Here is an 11,599-nt window from a genome sequence, read left to right as displayed (position 1 = left end):
ATGAGAAGCATAAAAAGAGTTTTATGGTGTTACTTTTTCTGCTCAAACCATGGCAGGGGTATTCCCACTTCCCTCTCTCTCTGTCAGTGAGAATCTGTCCCACTGTAAGGGACAGATTCTTTCTAATCCTTACTTGTTTTAGACCCATCACATAGGCTTTCTGTGCCTCAGTTTCCTATGGAACATTGTCTGAGCAGTAACTTGCCACACAGCAGTCTGAGTCTGGGCAGGGCACATGTTCCTCCTCTCTTCAGGAGAGGTAGAGACTCTATAAGCCTTTATGATAAATTAGATTAGCTACTGGAATTTCTAGATTAGCTACTAGAATTTCTACAGAAATTCCTGTCTTAATCAAGAGGGCTTTTATAGAAAAGATAAGTGAGTGCTTCAAACTTCTGGAAGTCATTTTGAAGCTGCACATAGATTCTGTCAGAAATGTATTTATGGCTCCACTTTCTTACAACTTTACCACTGTGAAAATACTTGGTTTTAAATAAAGGTGAAGAATAGCTTCTCATTATGTTGCATTTAGAACTGAGACTGAACATAAGGACATAGGAACTACACTTTTATTGGTCATAATAAGATTTTCCTCATTATTTGTACTGCATTAATGAAAAAGATCAAAATAAAATAGAGAAAAAGATAGGTTAGCTGCAGGGAGAAAATGACAACTGGATGTCAGACCTTACATGACACTTCTAAATATAACAGAAGTAAAAATAAATCACTTTTTTATGGTTAAAAAAGATTATGAAAATTCATTTTAACAAGAAAACTTTTTGAGTCAGAATGGGAAACGAAGCGTACAGGGTTGAGAAATAAAATTTAGCCAAAAACTATGGATACTAGATTTTATAGATTAGACTAACTAGTTAAAACCCCATTGGTGCAGAAATTGTTGGTTAAAAATCCAGCATTCAATTGATATTTCTCTTAGGAAACTTGGAGCATGCAGCCATGTAGTGGGAAGAATTACGTCAACAGACATAATAAAGGACAACAGGAGCCTCAATATGCAACATTTATCCATGAGAAACAGTTTTTCGTATCTTCAGCATCCTGCTGCTTTGGTCAATTTAATTACTCAGCTTGACTGAGTAAGTGTAGCCAAATATGCTAAAAACATGCTTACCAAATATTGCCAATACTTGCCAATATTTGCAAATCATATAGAGAAAGTCCCAGTAAAGAATTTTATGTTCACATGATTTTAACAGTCTTTAGCACAAAGAAGGTAAGTAGAAAACTACACCTGAAAAATGAAATTAATTCAGATTACTGTTTCTAGCAGAGGAAAAAGGCTCTCTGACCAAATGGAAGCATGCAACCTTAAATGCATTGGAATTGTTAATCAACTGCTATATTTAAAGAAATAAACTGTTAGTTAATTAATTTGTTAAAAACACACACAAAAACACACCCCAACCCCTTTCAGGAAAGGACTGAATGACATTTTCTTTTTCATCATGGGTAGGGACAGCCTCAAAAAGTCATAAAAAGTTCTTAGGAGAACCTGCTGGTATATTTTTTAATTAGTACCATGATGTGGTAGAACCAGAGCCGGGGATTTGTACTTTACAGATGCAGAAACAAGCCTGTATTTTCTGTGTGTTTCCAAAGTAAGACAAAATTCTTAGACAAGCATGTGCCTCAGTACTCACAGAACTATATTTTTGGTGTCTTATAATAAGAGGGAATAATAATCCCTGAAATATCCTTATTTCTTTGCATGACATCCCAAATATCATGTAGTACCAGTTTCCATGCCAGATTGCTGTACAAAATCAAAAGGACAGGAGGAAGAAGGACGTGGGAGCAATGAGGGCTCCACTGCCTTTCCCAGTGTGTGCGATCCTTGCACTGAAAGAAGCAGCTCTAAACCTGGGGCACTGGGGTGGGAGCACTGCAGCTCTCAGGACTTTGTATTTCTGCCCAACCCAAGCTTTAGATTTTAAATTAATATAACCTGAGGTATGTTTGTTTACTTTACTTTTCTCAGTAGAATATGAAGACTGTATGGACAGGATTAGTTTTAGAGTAAAGGTCTTCTCACATGTGTGAGACAGAACAGCTGAAAAATGCAGCATGAAGGCCAAATTAAAAAGAAAAATGGAGAATGACAAATTATGTAATAGTTTCAAAATTATATTAAGTTATTCTTATATCAGTATGAGTAAAGTTTATTGGTTTAAATTGTTTCCAGCTTTTAAGATGAAGAAAGTCCTGGTTAAACTTCTCACTGAAGCAACTGGAGATATTTTTCATCGTTATCTCCCTTGAAAACTCTGCCATTGGCACTCATTATTCACTTTAAAAAATATCCTAATCTATCAAAAGGAAAGAGACTGCTATTTGACTGCTATTTTATGAAGGACAAGTATTCATCATCTCAGTTTATAATTACACATTATGAGCACAAGGCCTAACTGCTTTAAACAAGTATGGTTGCTTGATGCAAACACAGACACCAGAATCAAACTGCCTGAATTGATTAGTTATTCTACAAGAGGCTCTGTATTCTCATGTGCTATTTGCCTGAAAGGATGACTCCTAATTCAAATAACTGTGACAGAAAAGTCCCTTGAGGGGAGGGAGAAATCATTATTTAAGTTGTGGTGACTTCCACAGCCTCATCTGTAACCTCAAGGCTGCCATTGTCTGAACAGCTGCTGTACCCTGCTTCTACAGAACGAGAGGGAGACGTGGGTCTGCACTGATTTCACTGTACTTCAAAACCTTAGCACAAGGGGAACCTTCTTAGAGGGTCAGGATACTGTTCAGCTGCTTCATAAGGCTCAATAAAATAAAAATTGGAGATCAGGTAATTGCTCTTTTCTGTCCATGCCAAGGCTCATGCCACCCTGGACCTTGGTACTAACATTTTGATTAATAATTTCCACCACACAGTAAAATCTGAAACACTTACAGGATATTTTGATTTCTACTTCATTATACTTCTACATATAGAGCTATATTACCACAACATACAGACTGTAGCTTTATTGAGATTTTTGCACAAATCTTCAAGATTCTAATTTCCTAATTAATGCTATTTCTTTAAAGCATTTTTCATATGCACTTCATTTGGAATCCTTCTAGATCTGAGAGATTCCAAAATATGCCCCTCATTTGAACATTGAATATCACCTGTTCTCATAAGTTTTGTATGCTGTTATTTGAACCAAGTCCTCAGAATTTCATGCATAAATTACAGAACTCTCTCTGTGCCATTCCAAATACAATAATTTTGCCTAATATATACTTCTAAGTGAAATCTAGACTTCTCTTTTGTATGATGTAGTCAAATGATTTTTCCTTCACTTGTTTTAACTCACTGTAAAATTTTAACATGAAAATGTTCTTACAGACTTTGGAAGAACACTGTTAAGAGTAAACATAAGACACTATAACAAATATTGTTCTTGTAGAAATTTTTTTCTTCATGAGTAAACTATGACGCTTGTAATGAAAGCTCATTTTCACTGCTGTAGAAGAAAAGCTTATATGTTGCAGAACACATTGATAATTTTAAATTTTACTTCTGAGATTTTCCAAAATAACTGTCTTGGTGTCTGGAAAACATGCAACTCAACATGCTTTATATTGCTGCCTTGATTGGTATAATTAGACAGGATGGCCTTCTTTGTGGTAATAACATCTTTCCATTTTAAATTTATTCACTGTTCTTATGTGGCTGCACATTAGGTAATCAATTACTTTGTTCAAATAGATGGAATTTTCTAGTTTTCCTTTACATGGTTTTCTTAGTCTAGTGGGGTGGTGTCCCTGCCCATGGTCTTTAAGGTCGATTCCAGTCCCTTAACCTTCTATGATTCCAGGGTTGAACTGCAGTAAGGATAGTGCATATATCTAACCTGTTTGGTATTTCAATTAATGAATGAAAACCAATTGCAACAAGCTTCATGCTCCACCATTAACTGTAACTCATTAATCTGTCAAAGATTTACCATAGCAGCTAAAGAGAAATTAACTATGATTTAAATCAATTGCTTAGTACTTAGCTTTAATTGACACATTAAATCTGCGCCAGAGTACCAATATTTGACTATTGCCAAACATCCCTGAGAACATGCTTTTCTGTACTGAAGAGCTGTAGGGCATTCATTACAAGAAGCAATGCAGATATACTGTTAATTTTGATAAAGTGTTTGTCTATGGCACAGAGAATTTTGCTTGGTGATCTGTTGCTGGATATTTCCACAGGTGGGATCTCTCTTTTCAAAACTGATTTTGGCAGTGGGTAAAACTAAGGATGTCCTTCTTGTTCAGACTCTGGAATTACAGAACCCATAGAGAGGCTGAGAGCAACTGCAGTACTGTACCATTTTAGTACAAAGCAACTTTGTGAATTTTCTAGAACCACATGATTCCTCCCTCTGACAGCAATGTATTCATGGATGTGCCTTAGAAAAATAACTTCTTGTAATTTTTGTTTCTAGTCTTCCTGTGATTCTTCTGTATAAGGAAAAAGATTCAGTCCACATGCAAACGCATGGAAAATTTTCCTGTCTGGGCCTGCCTGAAGTTAGTTGGTTAAACACACTGTGGATGATTAGGATGTCTAGATTTCAGCCCTTGAAGGCTGAGGATGAGCAGTAGGGCCTGCTCAGTTCCTGGAAAAAAGCTCTAATCCTAGTCTATACTGAAAATTGTGGGTGCTCCTGCTCCCTCCATTAAGTAGGACAGCCCATATGGATGGGAGGTTTAGATTACAACTAACTTGCCTCTGATCTCAGGAAGATTTAAAAATTATTTGAGCTATTCAGAAAAGACTGTTGATAGATTTGAATGAACAGCTCCTCTGAGAGTAGATTTTAAGATGTGTATCAATGTTTTTAATATTTCTAGGGTTTTGGGTTTTTTTGGTAAGTTGATTTTTGGGGTTTTAGTTTGGTTTTGTCTGTTTCTAATACATTTCAGAACTAGTAGATATCCCAGTGGGGGTCCTGTGAATGGTTTGGTTAAAACTTTATTTCGATTTTACCAAATTCCTTTCAGAGTTTGACTCCATAACCATCCATCAATACTCATATTGAAATCAATAGAACTAGAAGTCCCTTGGCAAAGAGCTGGCTAAAAGTAGTACTTCAACATTGTTACCTGCAATATCAGACCTCTCAGACTTCCTTACAAACTTAGAGTTCAGCAAATAAATTTACACACCACTTCTGCACCTAGGGCTCTCCCTAGGTGTACCAGCTGCTTTCATACCCTTGGATTCTGAAGTGGTATGGCTTCTGTTAGCATTCTGGCTGGCACAGATGAACATTCCTTGCTTTATTTTCTTCTGGGATAAGTAATACTTCATTTGCCACCGCTACAAATGATGGAGGATGAGAACCTACTGCAACTACTACGGTTCTGTCTCTGCCTTAGAGAAAGTATTGGGTCATTTATAGGATGCTTATTAGCACAGAGCTATCAGACTATCATTCAATCCACAGCTAAAAAAAGAGTATAGTCAGTAACTTCTGAGAGAGCTCCTTGATTTTTGCCTTATTTACTCCCTTGTCTTTTTCACAAAACATTCAAAATCAATTGAATTCAAGAATGTGCTACAATATCTGCTTACTTTCCATACCTTTTAGGGATAAAACACTGCAAATGGATGGGTTTGGTTTATTTTAGCATTGAGTTATTTTATTGAGTTTATTATCAGCAGCAATACTGGATTTTAGTTTCTGTGCTCACATATATAGTCATCAGAAGTCAAAGGTAGTTAATATCTAGGATGCTTATTCTTAAAAAGACTAATTATAGTACTGACACACTGTATAATAATGTTTGTCATAGCTCCCACTGCATGTCCTAGAATATTTATTAATTAAAGATTCAATATGCAACTCCCATATTTAATGGAAGCTGTGTGCTCCCAAGTCCTAATGCATTACACTAAAATCACATTTTGAAACTTGTTCAGTGTAATTGCTTTTTTAAGCTTTAGCTCAGGGGCTTTTAAAATGTTTGCACTTTCAAGCAGCTGTATAAGGGATTAGATGATAAAGGACATGACAATTACATGAACAAACAACATACATTAAGCCTCTGCCTTCATTTGGTCTTTGCCATGTTCTCAGTTGACAAAAGATTCTAGTTTTTTTTCTGCAAGCAAATGATGTGTCCCTGAAGAAGGTTTTGCTCTAACAGCAGAAGGTACTTCTTGCTAAGTGAAAAGTTAAGTTTTTCTGAGATTTTTCATTTGTTCAATTTTTGGTGCTATATATTCCATTTTGTTATTAACAAATATTATGTTAGCCCTTTGAATATGACTGGTTTCAATGAGTGACTGAATGGGCTAATTTTATAATTCTTTACTGAAAATATGTTTTTGAAATCACCCTCTGTTTCATCTCCTCAGAGAAATATAACTGAATTAGATCAAAAACAATTTTGGGAATTCCATATTAAATTTCTCTGATGCCTTTCTTGTGTTGGTAGACAAGTATGACATTGTCTAGAATAGGGTAAACAAGGTAAAATAAAAGGTAAAGCTAAACTAGGTCAAGCCCAGAAGCAGGGCCTGCTAACTCCCATGGTCTAAACGCCTGTTAAAGTGGCCTATGAGAAGGAATATATTTATAACTTAAACAAACTTGATCAGATATGAGTTGGCCTTAAATTTATTGATATGCATGAAATGCACCAAGAGGTCTGTTAGGAAAATCATGTTGATTTAGTGGTTTTACAATGATACCATGGCAACACATAAAATTTTATGTGTATTTGAACTGTACCAGTAGTGAGGACAAAGAGAACAATTTGTCTGTCTACCCAAAGACATCATCTGGTGGCATTTGAAAAGCCCTAAGATATTTCGCCTTTTGGCTGCTGGTTCAAAAAGATGCATGTCTCCTGCAATCCTGTGATATGTCTACCTTCCTAGATGACTCAGGGAGTCATAGGCATTATTAAGGCCACACTAAGTACACTTGGGCAACTAAATAAAACTCTTCAACAGACACAAACTCCATTCAGTATTGATTTGCTAACCTGTTCCTTTCATGAAGAAATTAACTTTGTGAACAAGTACATGTGGGTCTACATGAGTACTAAAGGAGAAAGAAGAAATGTAAATTTTATGGCGTTCCACTAGGTCCATGATGAAAGGGGTAGAAGTAAAAGTAACTTATTGAAAAATGAATCCTTATTTTAAAAGATCTCAGATATGCAATTTGTAATACTACGGTAATGCCAGAACAGTAATCACAGGCACAAATCTAAAACATTTTCCCACATTTTGCTAAGCTGGAAATAGACTTTTTACCTTGTAAGTTCTAGTATAAATATTTAGGAGTTGAAGTAAAACTAACCAAAAATTAATGAAAAAGATAACCAGCGTAAAATATCAATATATGAAATGAAAACTGTTGTTGTATTTGTATTTAGTATATATATTATATACATATCTGATATACATTAACAAGACATGTAAATTATGTATTTAATATAGTCAGTTTTCTGAAACTGTAGAGCAGCCACATTCACAAAAATAAGGAAAAATATATTGCAAACAAGGCACCTAATAATGGCTGACTAGAAACATCAAATTTCAGTATTCTATCCCTTCAATCCTACCAGGAGTTAAGTAGCTAAACCCTCATTCAATTTAAATCTTTTAAAAGAAGATAGAGGAACTAAAAAGAAGATTGTGAGAGATCCGGCATATTGTAGCTTACAATGTTTGTAGATGGAAATCAGACTAGAAATCTTCTTTAACTAATCCTGTTATGCCAATAAATTAGCTTGCATATGTTCCTATACATTTACGTTTTGAAAATCCATTAACTGAAAAAGAAACCTAGTGACTGAAAGATCAGGCAATGTAAAGACTGGTTGCAAGGGAATAAATTCAGATTCTCCAAGAGTGCCTTTGAAGATTATTGTTTTATCATTGAAAACCAGTAAACAAGAAATAATGAATACCTACTTTTTCTCAGTTATGTGTGTTCAATATATTTGTTTATAATTTACCTTCAATATCTTAATGGTTTTAATAAGGTTTTAGGTTAGTATTTATTCCCACTGCCTCAGTTTCCATTGAGAAGTGCCTTGACCTTGAGGACTTGGCTGCCTGTTTCTTTCTTTTTTTTTTTTATGGGAAAGAAAGATATGGGACTAAATTTACTCCTAGGCAAAATTAAATTTTAAGCCTAGAGGCTTGAAAGTTGGGATCTTTCTGAACTCTGGAGAAGGCTGCAGATTGTTTGAGCTGAGGTTAAGTCAATTTACTTCACAGTGGCTGTTACAGGGCTATGTTTTGATTTGTGCTGAGCACAAGGTTGATAATATAGATGTCTTGTGTTATTGCTGAGCAATGCTTTAACAGAGCCAATGATTTTTTTTTTCTTTTTCCAACTGCTGTGCTGGTGGAGAGACTGGGCGTGTGTGGGAAATAGGGAAGAGACAGAGCTGGCACGGCTAACACCCACTGACCAAGGTAATACACCCAGTAGGACCATATGGTGTCATGCTCAGTATATATTGGGGGAGAAGGGTAGAGGGGCAAGAAGGAGGAGGGGCATATTTGGAGTGATGGTGTTTGTCTTGCCAACTAACTGTTACCTGATGGAGCCCTGCTTTCCTGGGAATGGCTGAACACTTTCCTGTGCATGGGGAGCAGTCAATTCATTCCTTGTTTTGCTTTGCTTTTGTGTGCAGCTTTTCCTTGCCCTATTAAACTGTCTTTATCTCAGCCCACGAGTCCTCTGACTTTTACCCTTCCAATTAATTCTCTCCCTGATCCCACTGGTGGAGGAATAAGAGAGAGGCTGTGTGGCACTCGTTTGCTGGCTGGGATTAAATCATGACAAGAGATTTTTTTGGCTTTGCAGTGCTTTTCAGCCCTGGATGCAACTGCTGAGAATTTCAAAGCCTCAACAAGCTGGAGCACTAGAGGCATAGGAGCAGAGAAGCCTGTGAGTTGGGATTACCTGCAATTTAGAGAGAGGGAGGAAAGTGTCAATCTGTAGATCTCTGTCTAGAGACACCTGTCTGATGAATCTAAACAGCAGAGTAGCACTTCCTGGGTAAGATGGTTAATTAGACAAAGGTCAAATGGAAGTGCTTAGGAGTGAGAGAAGACAGAACCCAATTTCTGTGCTGAAGGAAATGCCTGCTGCTGCAAAGGCCCACATAGTATGTCTGAAATGCTGAAGTCATAAGGGTTATTTTGCGCAAAAAGAAATCAAACTATCTGAGAGATTATGAGGTTTTTTATTTTTTAAATTGGTATTAGGATCTAAAAGGATTTTGGGGGGGAGGAAGAGGTCTAACACCACTGATGTAATGGCAGTAATGACATAGGGAGTGGTATGTCAGTGGAAAATGTATATCATACCACACCTTGCTGTGATCATACTGACTTTTAAAGAAAATTAAAGTCTGATTCACAGAATTATAACACTTTTTGTTCTGCAAGCTTTTAATGGCCATAATTGTTAGCATACTGTGTATTGTCTATGGAAAAAAAAGAATCTGATTATTACAGATTATTACAAGCGCTTTTGATGAATTGCATAATTTTACTGTTTAAAGTACTATTAAAGGATTTCAATTTTTTTTTTAATATATGATTTACATTATATCTTTGCAGTATGGGTATGATGTATGGAAGTCTGAGCATACAGCTCTTTTATGTTGTGTGATTACTTAGGCTACTGTAATTAAAACTTCACACCCAGCATATGCACACCCAGAGTGCAGAAAGTACCAAGTGTTTGGAATAGAATGAAGACATGGTGGGAGAACAGAGTTTTTAACTGATGCCAAAATGACGCTTTGAAACTTATTCAAATCAAGAATTTCAAGGTCATGTAGAATGTTTGTACTGAGAAGTTTTCCAGGGCATATTTTCTAGAGTCCAGAACAGAAATTAGGAACAAAGGTGACAATCCAAAAATCCTTTATTTTCTTAATTGAGGTTCATTCAACCACTATTCTAAAGTCCACTGCAGCTCTTGTTACTGTAAACAGAGTTAATAAATTGCAAGTTCATGCAAAACTGAGAGAGACAGGCTGTAGTCATACAGTGATGGACAGGGATTTATGGACTTAACTCCTATTAGCATTAAAGGGAGTTAAGGACAAAATCCACATATATCATGATTAGATTAATTTCCATTGCTTAAATACATATCATGAAGCAGCTACACTAAAGATTTTTTTAAAACTATTACTTTAGACCTAGTCCTTTGATTTAACTATTTTTAATAATTTTTTTACACCAATATCTGCATTATAATTTTAGGAATCATCATGAATGTTGCATAATCATAAACCCAAGTGAGTAAATCTTTCATGATTGCAATAAAATAAGAAATTTCATAAAGAGCATACCTCATATGATGTGAACAGAGCTATATAGTGATGCCACAATCTTATTTTCACAGATACTAAGATTTCCTACAATAGTGATTGAGTAGAACTCAGCTTGCAAATTAGATATTTTCACATCTTTTTCTGGATAATGCTGCAATTGCTGTATCAGGATGTAGATTTTTAGGAACAGCCTGCCTAATCACAGCCTTCAAAGAGATTGAAAAGACTAATATAATAATGTGGAACTAAGTAAGTAGATACTGGGAGGGATGGGAGTAATGATTTCACACATGATTTCACATTGCTGTGCTGTGCCAGTAATGGTTTTCCCTCTAAGTGAAAAAGAACGACCAGAGGAAGAGGAATCAATGTAAACAAACATAGATAAGGGGAAACAAGAGGTGTGAACTGTTTCCTAGCTTTGCTAGAAGATTAGATCACTTTGGGTAAACAAAAAACATAAAAATTTAACTAAAGGCTGTCTCCCTTGGAATGAGAAGATAAAGATTCTGGAAGAACCTTTGACAAGTTTGTAAAGAAACCATTTTGGTTTTAGGAAGCATTAGAACAGGTGATGAGTAGCATTTAAAGCAGCACTGTGTGCAGTAGCAAGGGATGAGCTGATGATGTAGGAGGTTACTTCAGGTCTTCTGTAGCTAATGATTGCACTAAGTGCTATGGGGAAGTGGAAAGCTTTGTGTCTATAAACTGAGCTGTTCAGCTTTCTGTATTATAAATTGTTTTGCAAATTCTTTAAGAATGCCTGTTAAAATGCATCAGAAAGAAGGATACATTTGCATATTTGAACAAGTTGATTATAACACCTGTACTGGTAAATATTTATCTACTTTAGATAAACCAGAACAATTACTTCTAGCTTAGAGTAATAAGTCAACTGTAGGTGTGTATTCAGCTTTTTCTTCAAATGAGGTAAAAAATATTTGAAGCTAAGTTTCCATTAATGTAAACAAGAATTTAAAAACATGTGACCCAGCACACAAGCAGCAAGGCTACTACTGCTGCCATTTCCCTAGACCTAAGAAACAATCTCTGACTAATGTGTTTTGTTTTCAGAACTTGTTTATACCTGAAGTTGGTATAGATAGTTGTATACCTGATTTGACATTTCTTCCAGGACCAGGAAGTCAAAGAAGAAGATACTGTATGCATATGGTAGTAGTATAGAGAGATTTTCTGGGTATATCAGCAAATCAGATACTTGACTCTCATGTTTCTATGCACAGCTTCAAATTGAACT

At 35.8% G+C, this 11,599-nt stretch overlaps 1 protein-coding gene across 3 annotated transcripts in view; it reads right to left on the bottom strand.

Moving 5' to 3' along the window:
* The window catches only part of GLRA3 (glycine receptor alpha 3), a gene marked incomplete at both ends in the record, with an annotated part of 80,272 nt that overhangs the window by 35,878 nt on the left and 32,795 nt on the right, over positions 1–11,599 (bottom strand). The window lies entirely within an intron of this gene.

This window comes from Fringilla coelebs, assembly GCF_963513975.1.
Source record: "Fringilla coelebs genome assembly, chromosome: 4".
Taxonomy (NCBI): Eukaryota; Metazoa; Chordata; class Aves; order Passeriformes; family Fringillidae; genus Fringilla; species Fringilla coelebs.
The sequence above is the reverse complement of the archived record's forward strand: the minus strand, read 5'-3'. Positions and strand labels throughout refer to the sequence as shown.